At 37.5% G+C, this 23496-nt stretch overlaps 1 protein-coding gene across 7 annotated transcripts in view; it reads right to left on the bottom strand.

Annotated features, from left to right (window-relative positions):
- The window catches only part of NOD2 (nucleotide binding oligomerization domain containing 2), a 59623-nt gene that overhangs the window by 6717 nt on the left and 29410 nt on the right, over positions 1–23496 (bottom strand). The window lies entirely within an intron of this gene.

Below are 23496 nucleotides of genomic sequence, written 5' to 3'. Positions count from 1 at the left end.
GCTTAGAAATTCCTCTTTGATCTAAATACCAAGTCTGCAACTATCTCTTTTTTTATAAAGTCCTATAATTCACTGAACTCTTCAAGAGAAGGAGGTATATATAAATACAATGGATAATGATAATCAATTCTGGAAAAATACTTTTTTAAAGGAGAAAAAAAGGAAGAAGGGTTTAAATGGGGAAATAACAGCTATCATTTATATAGTACTTTAATATTTGCAAAGTGCTTTACAAATATTATCACATTTCATCTTCAAAACAACCCTGGGAGGTAAGTGCTTTTATTATCATCATTTTATTGATAAGGAAACTGAGGAGGAAAGTCAAATAACTTGCTCAAGTCAAGTGACACAATTAGCAAATGCTGTGGCTGGATTTGATCTCAGGTCTTCCTGTCTCCAAGTCCAGCCTCTAAATCTATTCACTGCACTACCTAGCTACTTGTAGGTGAAATAGAGAAGAAAAATAGACAAAAGGAATAATAGAGTTATGACAGAAAAATGGAGAGTAGAATAATGGGACCTAAAGAGAAAGGAAAAAAAAGAAAGTCTCCTGAATATTTGGAACAAAGTATTAGAGGTTCTTTTAAAGAGAAAAGACTCAAACTCTTCTGAAGATCAAGGGATCAGAGGCTTAGAGTTGTAACAGGTCTCAGAAGAAGCAGCTGTCTAAGATCCATACATAAGATCAGGTGAAAGATCACCCAATAAGAGTCAGAAAAAGAAGAGAGCAGGTGATGGTGTCTGGTGACACTCTGTTGAAGGCAGCTCCACTTCATTTAGATAACAATAATAATAAGGTCTAATGCCTTCCCAGGACACGTGGCAAGGAAGCTCTGAGGTTTTATCAGACCCGATGACAACCACCCATTTCAGGTGATTCATATATAGGCATGAATGAAATTGCCATGTCTGCCTATCCCTGGAATTTAATACATTTCCTCACACACAATAAGTGTGTAATAACACTTGTTATCTATCTGAAAGAAACTAGAAAGTATTCCTAAGAATTATAAAGTTCTGGACAAGAAACTAGAGTATGGGTCATATATTTATTACTTCAATAGCTCAAAGGCAAGAACTTCAGAAGAAAAAGGTCTTTTTAACAAGATAAGATCCATCTGAAAACAAGATTTACATTTCTTGTCTAAGATTTAAAATATAGGAATTATGGACTCTAGGTCCAGGACAGAGTATACATCATAGCAGCAGTAAGAATGCATCTCCTGGAACCAGTAATCCAAGTCTAATCTTAGGGAGCGAAAAGGAAGAGAAAGAAAGTGTCAGCAAACTAGATATTAATAATATTGACAAAGTAGATGAAAGGAAAAGAGGAAAGGGGCCAAGAAGTTCCCAGGAGGCAAAATCCAAAGAGGAATCAGCAGTAAAATCCACAGCCTCAGATACCTAACATATAGTTAACATGTTAAGTGAACATGAGATGCCAATTTTGCCTGAGAGTTCTCATTAGCAGGTGTTAGGGCAGAACTCATGACTGGAATGTGGCCCTGGAAAGGTATTAATATTCCAAATTAACAAGATAACCACAAGGAGGTCAAAGTCAGAAAAATCACAACTATAGAAAAATATCCATCCAGCAGTTCTTGCACTGTGCAAAGCACTAGAAAACAATGAAGATACCTACTGACTAGAAATGGCAAAACGAATCGTTGTAAATGAATGTAACGAAACAATCCTGAGGGACAAAATACAGACTCCTATTTGGCATTAAAGTCCTTCACAATCCCTTGAAAAGAGCCAACATTTCATTATCTATGTATTGTTTTATATCAAATCATCTAATGCATGAAGACAGACATTAATGTATGTTTCTCCAAACATCACACCTCATCTTCTGCTCCTGTGCTTTGGCTCAGTTTATCCCTCGGGTTTGGAATACTCTTCCTCCTCACCATCACCTCTTAGAATCCTTAGCTCCCTTGAAAGCTCAGTTCAAAGGCTGCCTAATACATTCTAGATTCCCCCTAGTTTTTAGTGCTCTCCCTCCCTCTAAGACTACTTTACAGCCATCTTGTATATATTTTGTGCTTGTTTTTCAGTATAACAGTAGAATATAAGCCTCTCAAGAATTGGGACCATTTTGTTTTTATCTTTGTACATATGCCGGTACTTAACAGAGTAGGTATATATTAAATGTTTACTGAATTTAATTGACTGAAAAGGAATATGTGAAAATCCAAGACCTAGAGCTTATGGGTAAAAATCCATGTGAGACAGAAAGAAAAGGGATTATTATCACTGGAATGGCAGGAAATGACCAAACAAGTTGCAACAAATGAACTAAGTGGAATATTATTATAACACAAGAAATAATGGACTTGGAAAATAGAGAAACTCATGGAAAGACTTACCTGAGTTGATGAAAAGTGAAATAGGTAGGAACATGAAAATAATATTAAATAGTGGCTTGAATGATGTAAATGCAATGAAAACAATCACAGCAACATCAAAGAAATGAATCCTGTGTAACTATTATAATCAAGTTTGGCTCCAAAGAAGAAAGAAAATATATTTACCTCCCATTTTACAGATAGGGTACAAAACATTACATATATTGACAATCTTAGTTGATACATTAATTTTGCTAAACTTTCTTTCTCTTTAAAAAGTTTTGCTTTTTGCGGAGTCAAAATGGCGGCTTAGCAAGCAGCAAAAGTTCAGACCTCGTGGAAGACCCTTCCTTACTGATACAGACTGAATGCTCCTAGGGCACCAAAACCCAAGCTGAACAACAGGACAGAAGCGGGGAACCCTCCTTCTGGACTCAAATCAAAAGGTACGCCCCCCAAAAGCTGGAATCTGAGAATATTCAGGGCTAAGAGGAAGGCAGAGGGTAGGTCCCATGACCCCTCCCCCACAACCCAGAGCGCTGAGCCCGTGGCGGCAGCAGGAACCTCTGAGCGGGCAAAGGTGCTGGTTTGCAGGGTCTACCTTGTGAGCAGAGGGGCACCAGGCTCGGAGCATCCAGCTTGGACAGCGGGGAGGAAGCCAGGAAAAGACTGGGCCATGGCTGGGTCCCTCCATCGGGCTCCAGTCTCACCCTTGCCTCAGGCACATCCAGACCAATCCAGTTGAACTAATCCCATCAGAACTCCTCAGAGTTTAGGGAGGTGGGCAAAGGCACTTGCGGACAGCGGAGAAGCAGCTGGAGAGAACTGGAGAGAGCCTGGGAGGCCCAGACTTCCAGGAGTCTTCAGAGCCTCAGAGCTTCATACCACATACAGCTCAACCCACTTGAACTCAATTCAATCAAAAGCCTCCAGAGGACAGGGAAGCTAACATTCCTCCCCTAGAGACTGTACCAAGAGATCTGAGAAAGCTCCAAGAGGGGAGACTGACAACCCCAAAACCAAAACAAAATGAGAGGAGCAAGAGCACAGCCAAATATGGGTAGCAAAGAAGAGCAAACAACAGAAAAAGAAGAAAGAAATTACAATAGACAGCTTCTGAACAGGTAATGAGCAAAGAGCGAATGAAACAGAAGGGGAGGGATCAGCAAAGGAAAAATCAGAAATCCCAGCGAATTGGATACAGGCTTTGGAAGAACTCAAAATGCAATTCAAAATACAATTAAGAGAGGCTGAAAACAATTGGGAAAAGAACTTAAAAGCTAAGATAAATCATCTAGAAACAGAAAATAGTGTCTTGAAAGCCAAAATCAACCAGCTGGAAAATGAGGCAAAGGAGATGGAAGATGAGGCAAAGCAGATGAAAGATGAGGTGAAGAAGATGAAAGATGACCTCCAAAGAAAATCAGACCAAAAGGAAAAGGACGACCAAAAAACTAAGGATGAAATCCAGTCTTTAAGAACCAGGATACAACAACTAGAATCGAGCGACTTCACAAGGCAGCAGGACTCTATAAAACAAAACCAAAAGAATGAAAAAATTGAGGAAAATATGAAGCATCTCATTCACAAAACACAGGATTTAGAAAATCGTTCAAGGAGAGACAATTTAAGAATTATTGGCCTACCAGAAGACCATGACAAAAGAAAAAGGCTGGACATTATATTACAGGAAATTATTAAAGAAAACTGCCCCGAAATCCTTGAACAAGAGGGAAAAGTGGAGATTGATAGAATCCACAGATCACCTCCTGTACTTCTCTCCTGTATCACTCCCCAACTGACAACACCCAGGAATGTTATAGCCAAATTCAAGAACTATCAGACCAAAGAAAAGATATTACAAGCTGCCAAGAAGAAGTCATTCAGATACCAAGGAACCACAGTGAGGATAACTCAGGATCTGGCTGCATCCACACTGAAAAAAAGAAAGGCATGGAATACGATATTCCAGAAAGCAAGGGAACTAGGTCTACAACCAAGAATCAACTACCCAGAAAAACTGACTATATTCTTACAGGGGAAAGTATGGTCATTCAACAAAATAGAAGAATTCCAAGAATTCGTAAAGAAAAGACCAGACCTGAACAGAAAATTTGATGTCCAAGCACAGAACTCAAGAGAATCATCAAAAGGTAATTTAAAAAGAGGGGAAAAAAGAAAAACAAAAAAAAAATTTTTTAGAGACTCAATAAGTTAAAATGATATGTATCCCTATAAGAAAACAGGTTATTGGTAACTCATAAAAACTGTTGTTATTACCTGGGCAGCAAAAAGAAGTATACTTAGAGGGATCAGAACAAACTGTATAGGATGAAAGGACAAGACATAAATAGGTATATAGATATATGCGTGCAAAAATATATACGCATAAGTATCATATATATATATATATAACTAGAGCTTAAAAATAGGTTAATATTAAAAGAAATGGGAAAAGAAACAAATGGGGGTAAATTTATATGTCATAAAGAAGCTCATGGTGGGAGGGGGGAGAACATCAATACACTGGAAGGGTAAAGAGGTCGGAGACAGGAAATACTCAACTTTTACGTGATTTGAAAGTGACTCAAAGAGGGAAAAACAATCCAATCCATTGGGGGAAGAGAATAGATTTGCACCCTATAGGGGAGTAGAAGGGTAACAAATGGTCTGGTGGGGAGGGAAGCAGTACAAGAGAGGGAAGGAGTGGGGGGTTAATTTTAGAAAGACTACAGGGAAAATAAGGGGGGGTATAAATAGGGAAGGGGGTAGAAAGGGAAGTAAAATAAGGGTGGAAACAAGGGGGACTGTTCAAAATCAAACATTGGTGTAGAAGGAAATAGTGAAAGAAGAAAAGGCAGGAAAAGGAGCAGAAATCAAAATGCTGGGAAATACACAGCTAGTAATCATAACTCTGAATGTGAATGGAATGAACTCACCCATAAAACGCAAGCGAATACCAGAGTGGATTAGAGTCCAAAACCCTAATGACTTGAACATAAAGAAGGAAACTATAAGTAAATTAGATGAGCACAGAATAGTATACATGTCAGACTTTTGGGAAGGGAAAGATTTTAAAACCAAGCAAGACTTAGAAAGAGTCACAAAATGTAAAATAAATAATTTTGACTACATCAAATTAAAAAGCTTTTGTACAAACAAAACCAATGTAACTAAAATCAGAAGGGAAACAACAAATTGGGAAAAAATCTTCATAGAAACCTCTGACAAAGGTTTAATTACCCAAATTTATAAAGAACTAAATCAATTGTACAAAAAATCAAGCCATTCTCCAATTGATAAATGGGCAAGGGACGTGGATAGGCAGTTCTAAGATAAAGAAATCAAAACTATTAATAAGCACATGAAGAAGTGTTCTACATCTCTTATAATCAGAGAGATGCAAATCAAAACAACTCTGAGGTATCACCTCACACCTAGCAGATTGGCTAACATGATAGCAAAGGAATGTAATGAATGCTGGAGGGGATGTGGAAAAGTAGGGACATTAATTCATTGCTGGTGGAGTTGTGAACTGATCCAACCATTCTGGAGGGCAATTTGGAACTATGCCCAAAGGGTGACAAAAGAAAGTCTACCCTTTGATCCAGCCATAGCACTGCTGGGTCTGTACCCCAAAGAGATAATGGACAAAAAGACTTGTACAAAAATATTCATAGCTGAGCTATTTGTGGTGGCCAAAAATTGGAAAATGAGGGGATGCCCATCAATTGGGGAATGGCTAAGCAAATTGTGGTATATGTTGGTGATGGAATACTACTGTGCTAAAAGGAATAATAAAGTGGAGGAATTCCATGGAGACTGGAACAACCTCCAGGAAGTGATGCAGAGCGAAAGGAGCAGAACCAGGAGAACATTGTACACAGAGACTAATACACTGTGGTATAATCGAATGTAATGGGCGTCTCCATTAGGGGCGGTGTAATGTCCCTGAACAATCTGCAGGAATCTAGGGAAAAAAACACTATTCATAAGCAGAGGATAAACTGTGGGAGTAGAAACACAGAGGAAAAGCAACTGCCTGACTACAGCGGTTAAGGGGACATGACAGAGGAGAGATTCTAAACGAAGCTCTAATGCAAATATTAACAACATGGCAATGGGTTCGAATCAAGAACACATGTGATACCCAGTAGAATCACGTGTTGGCTATGGGGGTTGGGGGGGAGGAAAAGAAAATGATCTTTGTCTTTAACGAATAATGCTTGGAAATTATCAAATAAAATATTATAAAATTAAAAAAAAAAGAATATTCATAGCTGCACTCTTTGTGGTGGCCAAAAATTGGAAAATGAGGGGATGCCCTTCAATTGGGGAATGGCTGAACAAATTGTGGTATATGTTGGTGATGGAATATTATTGTGCTAAAAGGAATAATAAAGTGGAGGAATTCCATAGAGACTGGAACAACCTCCAGGAAGTGATGCAGAGCGAAAGGAGCAGAACCAGGAAAACATTGTACACAGAGACTGATACATTGTGGTACAATCGAAGGTGATGGACTTCTCCATTAGTGGCAATGCAATGTCCTTGAACAATCTGCAGGGATCTAAAAAACACTATCTACAAGCAGAGGATAAACCGTGGGAGTAAAAACACGGATGAAAAGCAATTGCTTGACTACAGGGGTGGAGGGGATATGACTGAGGAGAGACTCTAAATGAACACTCTAATGCAAATACCAACAACATGGAAATGGGTTTGAATCAAGAACACATGTGATACCCAATGGAATCGCGCGTGGGCTATGGGAGAGGTGGTGGGAGGAGGGAGGGAAGAAAAGAAAATGATCTTTGTTTCCAATGAATAGTGTTTGGAAATGACCAAATAAAAATTAAAAAATTTAAAAATAAATAAATAAAAATAAAAAGTTTTGCTTTTGTTTCTCTTTGTTTTAAGGGATGGTCCATTGGCTAGGAGAGGGGAAGAGATTTTTTTTGTAAATGATGGTAATATAAAAAACAAAAATTTTTTATAAAAACTGAAGAACACTTAAGGGAATATGCTACAGACCACCTACAAAGAAATAGGAAATAAAATGTTCAGGAAGCATCACAAGCTGGACATGTAGGCATGTTTTTAATAGTGATTGGAGACTTCAAATTATCCAAAAATGTGCTAGTGTTCTCTCTGCCAATATTAAAGCTACTAATAATTTGACATCTGTGTGATAATTTTACTGTTCAAAAGGTTAAAAAAATGATCAAGAGAAACTTGAATTCTGGATCTGATTCTAACCAATACACAGGAACTAACTGCTGAGGTGAAAATAATAGAAACCTTAAAGAGAAAGTCAGCATTCCATCTCAGCAATTATTATAGAGAAGGAGATGAAAGTGGTCATAATCTGACATACCCTTGATTTAGGGAAAACATTTCAAAGGATTCAGAGAAAAGCTAAGCAGAATACTATCCCCTCTGGTCTTTTAAAGCAAAATACTCTCCAAATTATTCCTATACATCCCTCTTATAGCTAGTCTCTTTCTGGCTCACCTTGCATTGTCTACAAACAGGCTTGTGAAGTTCTCCATGTTTAAAAAACTGTCACTTAATTCTATCATCACCTCAAGCTATCAAGTAATTTCGTTCTTCTCTTTCATAGCAAAACTCTTAGAAAAAGGCTAACCATCCATTTATTTTTTCTCTTCCCACTCATTTCTGAGCTCCCTGATATCTGGCATCCAACTTCATGAATCAATTGAAACTACTCTCTCTGAAGTTATTAATGATCTCTTCACTATAAACATCTGATGGTTTTTCTTTTAGTCTTCATCCTTCTTGACCTTTCTTTGCAGTATATATTAATGACAACTTTCTCCTCCTAGACATTCTCTCCTCTTTGGATTTTCAGAGAACTTAATTCTAATTTTTCCTCCTTCCTGTTTAACTGTTCCTTCTTGATCTCCTTTGCTACATCAGCTTCCATATACCAACCTTTAACTATGGATGTATTCCAAAATTCCATCCTGAATCCATTTCACTTATATCTCTCTATATTTTCTCTTTTGGTAACTCTATCAATCTTTGATAAATTCAATTATCCTCTCTTGAAGTGGACACTCAAAATTTTATAACCAACCCTGTTTACAGAGCAACAGTGTCACATCTATAACCTCCTGACTGGTGTTTCAGATTTTCTGTCACATAGGCATTTCAAACTCAACATATCTAAAAGAGTATTCATAGTCTTCCTCTTGTAAACCTCAAATTTCCTTAGACTTATAAATGTTGGAAATTTCACCATTGGGATATTTCATACTTGGAAAATTTCTTACTGATAGTCTATTGGAATGGGAACTCCATTGGCATGGGAGGTTCCTTCTCTTCCCTTCTTAAGATTACTTTAGGACAGAAACCCTTTGCTGAACAATGGAAAGGACTTTGACCTATGCTTAAGCATAGAACAGGAATTTCTTTGAGTCTTGATTGATTTTAGAATTGATACAATGGAGATACTTGGAATAAATCTCCACCCTATTCAGTCCTAATAAGATTGAGTAAGGGCTGCAGCCTAGATCAAAATTTAATTATTCCAATCTCTACCATACTCAAGTTAACAGGATTTAGAAAGGGCTGGAACAAAAGAGTAAAGATTTAATCATTTGAAAAATATGACCTTCAACAGACATGTGCAAAAGCTAGAAACCTCTGGGCGGTCCTGGGTTAAGCGAGAGCCTCCATTGACAGGGAAATTGATGAAGAGTGATTGGTAGATGTGAGGACTGAGGGGAGGCAACTTGGATGGTGTCCTTAAAGATAGGAGGGTCTGGAGACTCAGGAGAGAGGATTGAGTTTTTTGGTCGGTGTGGTTCCTGGGCTCGGAGGAAGCTTGCTCTGAAGGAAGCTGAAGGTGGGGGCCTCTGAGACTGTTTCTCCATTTTGGACACGTGAGTGAAAGGGACTGATCTCCTTTCTTTGCCCCAGCTATCTAAGGGCTTGGGCCTTTTGGCCCAGCCTAAACAGAAGGGGTATTTAAGCCCTATTCCCTTCTCTCCCCTTTCTCTCTATATATATATCTCTAATTCCTTTCTTGCTCCTATTGTAATTAAACTCCAAAAAAGGCTGACGGCTGACTTGAGTTTTTCATTTAGGAATTACATAGCTGATTCCTTGGCGACCTTAAATTAATATATATCAGTCTTTTAAAGTGATTCCCTTGTAACATTGTGGCTGACCACACGGGAGTCTAAAGAATCCTCTCAATAAAACTTTTTCCTTGCCTTTTTACTATACTGTTTCACCACTTAGTTCTTTTTTTAAAAAAAAAAAAACTTGGCTTAAAGACACAGCTGCTAGAACACGTGAGTATAAAAAACTTTTTCTCTTTTCTCCTTAAGTTAAATTGGAATCAGCAGTTTTTTCTTTTCTTCCCTTTAATCTTAAGGGACAGCTGGGTAGCTCAGCGGATTGAGAGCCAGCCCTAGAGGCAGAAGGTCCTGGGTTCAAATCGGACCTCAGATACTTCCCAGCTGTGTGACTCTGATAGACAGAAAACAGCTGTTTTTAAATCTCAGCAACAGGACTCTAAAGTCCTGGCTGGAAGAACTGTTTCTAAATATCCTTTCCCTTAAGGAACAACTTCCTGGATTAAAAAAAAAAAAACCCTGTGGAAAGTTTGTTGCTTTGCCCTGCTCCCCACGTGTTTTGTGAAATTACAAAATATACATATAAAAATGAGTACTACATTCTTTGACAATTATATGGCAGCTGAAGAAGTAGGGGCATTGAGGAATGAAGGATACCTCCAAATTTTTATATTAATAGGTACTGTCATTTTTGTACTCCTCAATACTATATTTAGAGATGAAAAAATAAAAAATATTGAGGATAAAATAAAACAAAATGAGGATAAAATAAAACAAAATGAGGATAAAATAAAACAAAATGAGAATAAAATAGAAAATATTGAGGATAAAATAGAAAATGTTGAGGATAAAATAGAAAAAAATGAGGATAAAATAGAAAATATTGAGGATAAAATAGAAAAAATTGAGGATACAATAGAAAAAATTGAGGATACAATAGAAAAAATTGAGGATAAAATAGGAAATATTGAGAATAAAATAGAAAAACTTGAGGATAAAATAGGAAATATTGAGAATAAAATAGGAAATATTGAGGATAAAATGGGAGATATGGAAGATAAAATAGGAAAAATTGAGGAAAAAATGCAAGCCCAATTAGAAGATCTAAAATGTTTCTTACAGGATCAATGGGCAAACACCCACTCTACCAGAAACAGACCTGTTTCTGAACCTTTGAATGAGGAAATTTCCTTCCCTGAAATAGAGATGGAAAACACCTTCCCTATAGCCCAGTTAACAGACTGCTTCTCTCGTGCAGTGCAAATCTTGTCTGAATTTAATCCCCAAAACCCTTCCCCTGCAATCCCAGCTTCTCATGTTCCTTCTCCTACAGAAAACCAAATTCCAATGCAAGGGAGATCTTGTCCTCCTAGAGAAACCTGTCCTTGTCAAACTGACCCACAGGTGCAAAATCCAACTAGAGGCCTGTTTCCTCTAAGAGAAGTACCTGAAATAGGACGAAATGGGGATGTGGTGACTTTAAGACATAGGATACCGTTTACTCCCCAAGAAATAAATGAATTTACACGAAATATCCCCACATATGAACAAGATCCTTTTCTAGTAACAAAAAAGATGGGAGACATATTTTTCCAATATAATCCGTCTTACAAGGACGTTGAGAGCTTACTACAGGCTTTTTTAAGTGAACGTGAAAAAAATAAAATAATTGCTCATGTCAACAAAACCCGGGGGCGTAATGCAGCACATTGGCCATCTCAGGATCCCGAATGGGACTATAATAATCCTGAGGACTATCTACAACTATACCGTTGTAGAGAGGCCATCCTCACGGCCATGAAGGAATGTGCGGACAGTACAGATAAGTGGATGGAACTGGAAAAAATTAAGCAAAAGGAAAACGAAACACCCTCCAGATTTATGGACAGAATTATCGAGTTTGGGGACAGATACTTAGATTGGGACTTAAATAAAGAGAATAGTTTAAGACAAGTTAGAAGAATATTTGTAAATAATTCATGCAAAGTAATTAAAAATTATTTTAAAACACAATGCCCAAGATGGTCAGATATGGACCTTGAAGAATTGCGAAAAACAGCTATATATGTTTTTAAGGGAAACGAAGAAAAGGAGAAAGAGAATAATGATGACATGGAGGAAATGAAGAAAAAAATGAGATGTGTAATAGATAGGATAACTAAATTAGAAAGTGGGCATGATAATGAACCAACGACAATTGCCCCTCTCCAGAAATCCAATTATCAATCCATTACTTGCCACTTCTGTGAGAAGAAGGGCCACAAAATGATGGAATGTAGAACCTTTCTTAAGATGTTTGGAAGGAATACACAGTTTAATAATGGTTTTAGAAATAATAACTATAGAAATTATGATAATGGTTATAGAAACCAAAATTCTAGAAATTATAATAATGACTATGGAAATAACTATAATGAATATAGAAATAAGAGCTTTAGAAACCAGAATTATAGAAATAGGAATTGGGAATTTAATGACAATGCTCAAATTGAAGAAAATTTTAATGATTATACTCAACAATATATGAGAAATGGCGCTCGTCCAAAAATTACTCGAGGTACTAATGACCCTCAGAGAGGTGCCCTTCAGGGGGGTGCCCAAGGAATATCCCAAACACAATGATGGTGCCCGGGGGGGGCTGGGGCACAGGAATCAGAGGATACAACCTTTGATTTCCCAGACCCTGATGTCCTACTACCCGTTGTCCCTATCCACTGCCCTCCCCATACTAATGAACCCCATGTTACCTTAAAAGTGGGTAACACCTATTATGATTGTCTATTAGACACCGGAGCTTCCTGGTCTGTATTAAAGAGAACACCTGATTTACAATGTTATTCTATTGGCTCAGAGAATGTAATGGGAGTATCAGGAATAACCCAAAGAGTTAAAAGACTTCCTCCTAGAATGGTGTCTGTAGGACCCCTAGAGGTACAACACTCCTTCCTTTTGATGCCTGACTCCCCTTTAAATTTGCTGGGGAGGGACCTTCTATGCAAACTCAGAGCCACAATAACATGCTCCCCAGATGGCTCATTATCATTAGAAGTACCAGAGGAATCTTTAAATTTACTCCCTGTACTTCTCTCTGAAAACCAGGAGGCAAAAGAACCTTCCATTTTTGAAATACCTAAAGATATACCGGAGTCTCTTTGGGCCACATCTTCTTCTGATGTAGGCTTACTTAAATCTGCTGTTCCTGTGCAGATAAAAACTAAATCTAGCCCACCTCCTTCTATCCCTCAGTATCCCCTCTCAAAGGAGGCAATTGAGGGTATTACACCAGTTATTAACTCATTAATAGAACAGGGAATAATAATCCCTTGCAAATCTGAATACAACACGCCCATCCTGCCAATTAAAAAACCAAAAAAAGGACCCGATGGCAAGCACATCTATAGATTCGTACAGGATCTAAGGGCAGTGAATAATCATGTTATAAAGAGACACTCCGTAGTTTCTAACATACATACTATTATTTCATCTATTCCTAGCACAGCTACATACTTTACAGTAATAGACTTGTGTTCAGCTTTCTTTTCCATACCAATACATGAAAACTCCAGGCATATTTTTGCTTTCACCTGGAAGGGCTCACAATATACCTGGTGTCGGCTGCCACAGGGTTATGTCGAAAGTCCGAGCTTATTTGAGCAAATTTTGAGCCAAGACACAGACAATATAACATTTAAAAATAGCAAATTAATCAAATATGTAGATGATCTACTCTTGGCTTCAACAGATGCAGAAACATGTCAAGAAGATAGCAAACACCTTCTTTTGGAATTGCACAAAAGAGGACATAAAATCTCTAAGGATAAAGTTCAATGGTGTCTCCAAAAAGTAGAATATTTGGGATTCATCTTGACTGCGGGTGCTCGTTATATTTCTCCAAAACGAATTGAGAACATTCAAAAATTGAGTGCTCCTACCACTAAGAAACAGCTGAGAGCAATTTTAGGAGCAACAGGGTTTTGTAGACAATGGATTCCTTGCTATGGGGAAATCACTAAACCCCTTATAGCATTAACAAAGGATTCGGTTCCTGAACCCCTCAAATTAGAGCCTGAACACTTGTCAGCTCTAACAGATCTGAAAAAGGCTATCATGTCTGCCCCTGCTCTAGGCATCCCAGATTACAACAAGCCATTTACTTTATATGTGCATGAGCGAAGAGGAGTAGCCTCTGGTGTGTTAACTCAGACTTTGGGACCTTCTCAGCGCCCAATTGCTTATTATTCTGCCCAACTAGACCCAGTAGCAGCAGGAGCACCACCATGCCTTAGAGGAGTAGCTGCTACAGCCTTACTAGTAACAAAAACCGTTGATTTAGTATTGGGATGTCCATTAACAATAATGTGCCCACATGAGATTGAAGCATTATTGGTAAAACATAGAACACAGGCATTCTCGGATCAGAGAATTACAAGGTATGAAATAACCTTATTAAATAGTGAAAATATTACCTTGAAACGCTGTTCAACTCTTAACCCTGCCACCTTGCTTCCAGATTTACCCACTTCAGGAGAACCACTACATAACTGTGAAACATTAGTGTCCATGGCAGAAAAGCCTCGAGATAATCTCTTGGACACTCCCTTAGAAAATGCAGATCTGATTTTATTTACCGATGGTTCCTCTTTTATGAGGGATGGCATACGTTACACTGGAGCTGCCGTAGTCTCAGAATTTGCCACTGAATGGTCAGCTTCACTACCTTCTAACATTAGCGCTCAAGGAGCAGAACTCATAGCTCTAAAACAAGCTTGTATAATTGCCAAGGATAAAAAGGCAACAATTTATACAGATTCTAGATATGCTTTCGGCATTTGTCACTCAGTCGGGATGCTATGGCTCCAAAGAGGATTTTTAACCTCAGCTGGAAAATCCATAGCTAATGCAGAAATTATTAATGAAGTTCTTTCTGCTCTCAAACTGCCTAAAGCCCTAGCTGTAGTTCATTGCTCTGCCCATACAGGTGGCTCTGACCCTGTCTCTAGAGGAAATGACCGAGCAGATGCCGCTGCAAAACTAGCAGCCATAGAAGGACCTGGATTAATTTTAACATTAACAACCACTGATAATTTAAATTTATCACTCTCCTATAATGAAAAGGAAGTGGAAAAATGGAAACAAAAATTTAAAGCAAAACAAATTAATGGAGTATGGGTGTCACCTGAAGGAAAACCCCTGCTCCCTAGAAGTTTCTATAACCAAATTTGCCAATCTATTCATAAAAATGGTCATTTTGGCACCCAGGGCATCGTGGACTCTGTCAAGAGAGTATGGATAGCCCCTGGTATAACTACTGTAGCCTCTAAAGTATGTTCAGCCTGCCCTATTTGCCAGGCATATAACCAACATGCATATCGTGGAAAAGCCTTTGGGGGACGTCCTCTGGCTTACACACCTTTTGAACACCTACAGATAGATTTCATAACAATGCCAAAGGCTGGACGTTATAAATTTTGTCTAGTAATTGTAGATCAACTAACCAGATGGCCGGAAGCATTTCCTACGACCCGAGCCACAGCAGATTTTGTTGCAAAGATACTTTTAAAAGAAATTATTCCTCGTTTTGGCCTACCAGCACGTATTGACTCCGATAGAGGGAGTCATTTTACCGATTCTGTCTTAAATCAAATATATTCTTGCTTGGGGATAACTCCAAAATTCCATGTTCCATATCACCCCCAGAGCTCAGGCCAAGTGGAGAGGATGAATAAAGAACTTAAGACTATGATTGGCAAATTATGCACTGAGACCCATTTAAAATGGCCTGAAATTCTCCCTCTGGCCCTATTTTATCTTAGAAGCAGGCCTAGAGGAGACTTACATATTTCACCATTTGAGATGCTTTTTGGACATCCGCCTATACAGGCTAAGCCTTTCTCCCCGGCTTATACATCGCTATTAGGGGGAGATATTACTATTGCTTCCTATATACAGGAGTTACAGCACAAACTACGTGAACTTCATGAATCCGGAGCTGCAGTACAAGCTGGACCATTAGACTTTTCTCTGCATGACCTGAACCCAGGAGATAAAGTTTATATCAAGAATTTCAAGCGAACTGGAGCAACTGAACCTTCATGGGAAGGACCATTCCAAATATTATTAACTACTCCAACATCTATAAAGATTGGAGAAAGAGACTCTTGGATTCACTGCTCACATGTGAAGAAAGCATCTTCTGCTGAGACTGATTGACTCTATCCTATCATATGAATTGTGACTCTATCTTATCATATGAATTGGAGATAATAATCCATAGACAAATGGATGTTTTTTTTTCAAGAACATATTGAATTACTGATTTTTTTCTTATTTTTTCTTATTTCTTTTCTTTTATTTTTTTATCAGAATATTTGATTTTTTTTCATTTTTGTACTGAAGGTACACATAATTAATATTAATATTTTTTCCCTGCAGTAATACAAGTTAATATATATATACTCTTGCTATAATATCAATATATGCCTAAAAGCTTTAAACTATGGGAACCTGCCATTTATTGATAAAATATTATAGGACTGTGATTAATGTTTGTGTCTGATTCCAGGAAAAGGGATAAAAACAAGGAGCACAGACTAAACCTGAATAGTGCCAATAGAGCACACATGAAATATTAAAGTGAGACTCAAGGTTGCGACGCTTAACTTATGTTTAAGTCGTAGGACTTCCTTGTATCTACACTCCTTTCGAAGTACTCAAACAAGTACAAAGCTTGACTATCATGCTGGCTCCCTATATCTCTGAAGGAAAAAAAATCAGACAAGGGAATGACATTTCCCCATCAAAATAGAATTCTAATTCTTTTCTTCTTATATTATGGCAACTTCCTGTAGTCTTGGCTACAAATGGCTAAGTGAAATATTACTGCATTCTGTCCTACATACTTGTGGGATAGAAATTACTTTAAACTGGACCTATACAAGGTCTATTTTGAAATTTTCTTATGTTTTTGATTATTTTTCTATTTTTTTGATAATTGACACATACAACCCCATACCTGAACATTGCATTCTGAGCTTAACTTGATTTTTTTTTTAATACTTACTTCAGGGGGGATTGTATTTTAATTTAAAATCTAAGAATTTTTGAATTTTTTTTTGTTTGAGATTTTATTTTTATAAAAATCCAAGACTTTTGTTTAAGATTTTACTTTTATAAAAAATTCAAAGATTTTGATTTTGTTCAAGAAAAGATCTTCAAGAAAGAAGCTTGAAACTTTTATATCCAGAGAATGAACTGTTGCAGAAAGATGCCAAAAACCTACACTTCATCAAGAAGATCAAGAATGAACTTTGGATGTGATTGATTGGACTGAACTTTTGATTGAACATTTATTGTAACATTTATGCCAAAAGGGACTGCCCCTAATTTGGCTTTCTGTCAATGCGCCTAGCAAACATTGGTTTTGCTTTCTTTTCTTTTCTATTTCCTCTCTCACTATTCTAATTTCTCTTAGAAAATTGAATATTGTGTATATCTTTAGTTAGAAGTGAATTTAGAACTACAAAATGATTATGTTAAATGATCAATGGGGAGACTAGTCTCCCAATGATCATCAGGGGGGATTGTAAACCTCAAATTTCCTTAGACTTATAAATGTTGGAAATTTCACCATTGGGATATTTCATACTTGGAAAATTTCTTACTGATAGTCTATTGGAATGGGAACTCCATTGGCATGGGAGGTTCCTTCTCTTCCCTTCTTAAGATTACTTTAGGACAGAAACCCTTTGCTGAACAATGGAAAGGACTTTGACCTATGCTTAAGCATAGAACAGGAATTTCTTTGAGTCTTGATTGATTTTAGAATTGATACAATGGAGATACTTGGAATAAATCTCCACCCTATTCAGTCCTAATAAGATTGAGTAAGGGCTGCAGCCTAGATCAAAATTTAATTATTCCAATCTCTACCATACTCAAGTTAACAGGATTTAGAAAGGGCTGGAACAAAAGAGTAAAGATTTAATCATTTGAAAAATATGACCTTCAACAGACATGTGCAAAAGCTAGAAACCTCTGGGCGGTCCTGGGTTAAGCGAGAGCCTCCATTGACAGGGAAATTGATGAAGAGTGATTGGTAGATGTGAGGACTGAGGGGAGGCAACTTGGATGGTGTCCTTAAAGATAGGAGGGTCTGGAGACTCAGGAGAGAGGATTGAGTTTTTTGGTCGGTGTGGTTCCTGGGCTCGGAGGAAGCTTGCTCTGAAGGAAGCTGAAGGTGGGGGCCTCTGAGACTGTTTCTCCATTTTGGACACGTGAGTGAAAGGGACTGATCTCCTTTCTTTGCCCCAGCTATCTAAGGGCTTGGGCCTTTTGGCCCAGCCTAAACAGAAGGGGTATTTAAGCCCTATTCCCTTCTCTCCCCTTTCTCTCTATATATATATCTCTAATTCCTTTCTTGCTCCTATTGTAATTAAACTCCAAAAAAGGCTGACGGCTGACTTGAGTTTTTCATTTAGGAATTACATAGCTGATTCCTTGGCGACCTTAAATTAATATATATCAGTCTTTTAAAGTGATTCCCTTGTAACACTCTCTATCCCCAAACCTACTCCTTTCAGCACTTTCCTATTTTTCTTGAAGATGCCAACATTTCAGTCACCCAGGTTTATAGCCTGCATCATTCTTGACTCAACTTTCTCTTCAACCCTATATTCCATTAATTGTCAAATCTTATTGATGTTCCCTTCACACTCTCATATCAATTTCCTTCTCTCCATTCATATGGCATGCTGGTTCAGGCCTTTATGAAATCTCCTGCCTGAACTAATGCAATGATCTTCTAAATGGTCTTCCTGCCACAAGTCTTTCCCCTCTCCAATCCATCCTTCATCCAACTGCCATTGATATTCCAAAACAAAGGCATGAGTATGGCACTCCCCTGCTAAATAAGGTACAGTGGCTCCATTACCTAAAGGCTAAAATAGAAACTCCTCTGTTGGGCATTTAAAGTCCTTCACAACCTGGCTCCAACCTACCTTTCCAGGTTAATTAAACTTTATTGGCACATACTATAATACAATGGTACCTTGACATACAAGTTTAATTTATTCCATGGCCAAGCTCATAACTCAATTCGTTCATGTGTCTAATTGAATTTTCCCATTTAAATTAATGGAAATGCAATTAATTTGTTATGCCTCCAAAAAATGACATGAATTTTTTTTTGTTTTTTATGCTTTTAAATATGAAAATGTACTTTATAAATAGCAAATAAATATATTTATAGATAAGAAAGAAAGTAAAGAAATAAACTTGCTTATTAAATGTTATTTACCTTCAAGGTCAGGTGAAAATGCTGGCAAAGAAGGTTTTCATTTCATGAGCTATCGCTTAACATAACTTACTCTCTACACATGTAGATGCAAAATTCACCTTACACATTACTTCTGATATGTAGCTTTCTTGCCAAACTTAATTGCTATTTTTTTTTTACTTTACTTAGTTATTTTCTTCACTAAATTTTGGCTGTTTTGCCACACTTTCCTTGATTTCACTTAGAGGCCATTTCAACAAAAACCTTTCCATGGAGGTTTGTTTCTTCCTCCCTTTTAGAACATTTCAATAATGTGTGAAATAAGTGTTGTCACAGAGCTCCAATGCACGACCTGTTGCAACTTTTTCTGGGTGTGTCTTTTCAATAAACTGTTTATTTTTTTCCCCCATAATCTCAACATTTCCTTAATCTAGCTTGTACTGATTACCTCATCCACCTTGGGCTCCTCCCACAAGCCAAGCTTCTGATTCAAATATCGACTCATGACTTAAAGTAAAAAAATCCCCATTGTGACTGCTCCCATCACAGATTGCTGGTGATTTAAGGTGTTCGGGTATCAAGGCACCACTGTATGTCCAAATTGAACTTTTGTTGTTCCTCACACATAATAGTTTATCTCTCATGCCTTTGTCTAAACTGTCTCCCATAGCTTAAAATGCAGTCCTTCTTGCCCTCTGTCTCTTAGAATCTCTTTTCTTCAAAGGTCAGCTCAAAAGAAACTTTCTACATTCGGTTTTTCTTTACCCTCTTGGCTTGCTAGTATCTCTCCTATCAAAAAGAAATATATACTTTGTATTTATTTTGCATATGCTTTTATCAGTACATGCCACCTCCCCTAATTGAATATCTTGGAAGATAGGGAATTACTGTACTGTAGGGATCTTTAAATAACAGTTTGAAGACCACTGGGGTCTTGTTCAGTTCCAGCTTGAACTAGAAGCCCTCTTAGGTTTCTTCCAATTCTGAGATTCTATGACCCTGTGATTCTGGGATTATATGTATGAAGATTATTCATGAACCATTTTTCACTCTCTGTCACCTTCCCTCCCACTACACAGCTCTATAAGGTCTTTTCAAGCCAGTTTCCAAGGAATATGTACCTCAATCAATCAGTCAATGGCACATGATAGGTGCTGGGGACATAAAGCAAAAAATGAAATCTCCTTGCCCTCAGGGAGCTTACTTTCTCTCAGGGAAGATGATTTGTACATATATAAGCAACAGATGAGGATATAAATATATACAAAATACACATGAGATCTTTGGGGGTTGGGATAGCAGCTATGACATAGGGAGAAATAAATACAAAATCTCCAATCCAATGCAGATCAGAGCAAGACTTCTCTACAATGTATTCAAAATCATTTAAAATACTCAGTACCATAAACTCAATATAACATGCATTGACCCAAACAAAAGATAACAAGAAAGGAAAAACTGCTGCTGCATAAGCATCAGTGATGTGGTCAGGGGAGAAGGGAGAAAGATAGATGCTAGCTCAAATTCCTCTGATTTTTAACCTGTGTCATCTGCCCTGCTTGACTGCTGGCCTGAAATGTTAGGAAAATGGGTCAAATTGTGGATGAACACACCTGTTTTCTAACCCTCCCAGGACCTACTCTCAAAATGATAAGAAAAATAACTTCTATTTAAAAGGCCATTACAGTTCACAAAGCACATTGCTTACACAAGGAGCCCACAGAAACAAAGGGTAGGACCTAGCTCAAGTTCATATGACTAATCAGTTATAAATTCAGAACATGAACTCAGTTTTCCTGACTCCAAATCAAGTGTATTTTAAACTATAGCAACACTGTCTCCTGTATCAAAGCTAACAGCTATATAAGGAATAGGCCTACTATCAAAGCTCTTGGGAGCCATGAAGAACAAAAGGAGAGAAAACTACCCCCAGTTTCCTAATCCCAGCCCCTCTGAAACAAGCAAAGAACATAAGAAAAGTATAGGAAGATGGAGTTTATGCAGACATCAATAAGACCACTCTTATTGGGCCACAACTCTGGGGATTTGCAGAGTTCTTTATGATCAATGATAACTCATTCAAAGTTGTCTTGTTTTCCCTTTCCTTTAAATAAATCATTCTTCTTTAAAAACTAATAATAAAATCAAAGATAAAAGGATCCTCTAACCCTCCCACCTTGTTCCTGTCAATACTCCATTTTTTGACTGATGGAGCAGGAGAAGTGTGCTAAGGTTAACTTCTTAATGAACAAGGGACTAGTGGGGTGGGATTGAGACAAGATGGAAGACATCCAAGGAGAAGTACAGCAAGCTCCCCCAGTCCCTACCCCCCCACAAAAAAATAACTCCTCCAAACAGATCTAGAAAATGTGCCTAACCAAATCTTAATGGAAAAATCCAAGAAAAAGTCACAGTGACTTGTCAAGTCCAGGTAAACACAGGAAGACAAAGAGTTCTTAACATACCTAGGTTTTGGATCTGGCCAGGTATGCACCCTCAGAGTATTCTAGCACCAAGAAGCCTTTCCTAAAGTCAAGACAAGATCCAAGGACCATACCAGGCCACTACAACCTTGGTCAGGATGTGGAAACTGGTACCAACTATCAGCTGTGTTGCCTATTAACCAATTACTGGTCACTGGTTCTCAGCAGACAGAAGAGAGGACCAGTTGTAGGTCAGGATAAAGTTTGGGCATAGTTCTTGGACAGTGTACTGAACAAGAAGCAAATTCAGAAACAAGCAGAGGCTATGTGGCTTGGACCCCCAGGAACACAATGAGGTTCTAGCTTCTAGTCCAATCTGAATTCTACAGAGGAATAATCCAGGATGGGATCCAGACCAAAAGCAAGCCTCCAATTGTTTTACTCTGAGCTAACAGAGGTTTCCAGCTAGCTGACAGTTGTAGTCTAGCAGCAATCTACTATTGCTAAGATGCAGACCAAAGTCAGGAACTTACAAAGCTCAGACTGGAGGAACTTTGCTCTGGGTCAGTCCACTTTGAGAGCACTGAAAGCTTTCAGGCCCCTTGCCCGGAACTGTCCCTGAGAATAACACAACAGTTAATATTCCAAGAAAGCAATAAGACTTGCCCAGCCCTTCCCTCCATAAGTGCTCAGATTCTGGTACTAATATAAAGACTGAAAGTCAGAATGTAAACTGGAAGAATGACTTAACCAAAAAAAGTCTCACCATAAAAAGTTATTATAGTAACATGGAAACTTAAGATACAAACACAAAAGATGAGGACTCCAAAATATCTACAACCAAAACATCAAAGAAAAACATAGCTTGAATGCAAATTCAAGTAGAATTTCTGAAAGAGATAAAGCAAGAGTTAAATAAAAAGAATTAATGTATTTTTATAAGTGAGAGAGCTTAAGGAAAAAATTGGAAAAGAAATGAATCATGAAGAAAGAACTGGAAAGGTAACTAATATCCAAATATAATAGGTACAAAATTATGTTCAAACAATAAATTCCTTGAAAATTAGAACGGATTAAGTAGAAGCCAATGACTTCATGAGACAACAAAACAAAACAAGAATGAAAAAAAGAAGATGTAAAATATCTTATCACAAAAATAAGGGACATGAAAAAGAGTTGGGAGAAAAAAATTAATAATCATTGAACCATCTGAAAGCCATGACCAAAAAAAAAAAAAAGAGAGCTTAGACATTTTATTTCAAGAAATCTTAAAACTAAATAGATCTTATAGAACAAGAGAACAAAGTGGAAATAGAAGAATCCACCTATCACCTACTGAAAGAAACTAAAAAATGATAATTCCCAGGACATTATAACCCAAATTCAGAACTTCCAGGTCAAAGAAAAAATACTGTGAGAAATCATAAAAAAAAGAATTCAAGTACTGAGAAGCCACAGTTGACATCATAAAATTTAGCAGTGACCACCATAAAGGAGCAGAGAGGTGGAATACAATATTCCAGCAAGCAAAAGCAATAGAATTACAGATAAGAATAAAATTTACCCATCAAAATTAAGTAAAATTGGGGGCAGCTGGGTGGCTCAGTGGATTGAGAGTCAGGTCTAGAGACAGGAGGTCCTGGGTTCAAATATGACCTCAGACACTTCCTAGCTATTTGACCCTGGGCAAGTTACTTAACCCTCATTGCCTAACCCTTATCACTCTTCTGCTTTGGAACCAATACACAGTATTGATGGTAAAGGTGGAAGGTAAGGGTTTAAAAAAAACTCTACAGGGGGAAAATGACTTTTTAATGAAACAGAGAACTTCCAAGTACTCTCAATTTAAAAAAAGGTGGGAAAAAAAAGACCAGAGCTATAGAGAAACTTTGAATTTCCAATATAAGAATTTAAAATTTGTATTAAAAAGATAAATATAAATATTTATTTAGAATAAATATAAGAATTTATAATAAATATAATTTAAAAATAAATATAAAAAGATAAATAAGAATAAAAATTGATGAGACTAAAAAAGATAAATTATTTACATTCTACCATGGGGAAAAGATATATTCATCTCCTCTGAACTTTCAGCATCAGAGGTTATCGAGACAGTCTGATTAGAAGGTCTGGGAATGGTTCTGTTATATCCTAAGGATCTTAAAAGAAGAATGGAAAGAGAGGCGGAGAATACACTAAAGAAGGGGAGACAGGGTTGAGGAAAAGAAGGGGAAAAAAGGGAAAAGAAGAATAAGAAAAATTATCTCATATAATCAGGTATTATAAGTCAAAGTCTATATAAACAAGTAGGATAGGCTAGGGCAAAGATGATACTTGGA

The sequence above is a fragment of the Monodelphis domestica genome, chromosome 1 (assembly GCF_027887165.1).
Source record: "Monodelphis domestica isolate mMonDom1 chromosome 1, mMonDom1.pri, whole genome shotgun sequence".
Classification (NCBI taxonomy): domain Eukaryota; kingdom Metazoa; phylum Chordata; class Mammalia; order Didelphimorphia; family Didelphidae; genus Monodelphis; species Monodelphis domestica.
This window is presented reverse-complemented; position numbering and strand designations above follow the sequence as displayed.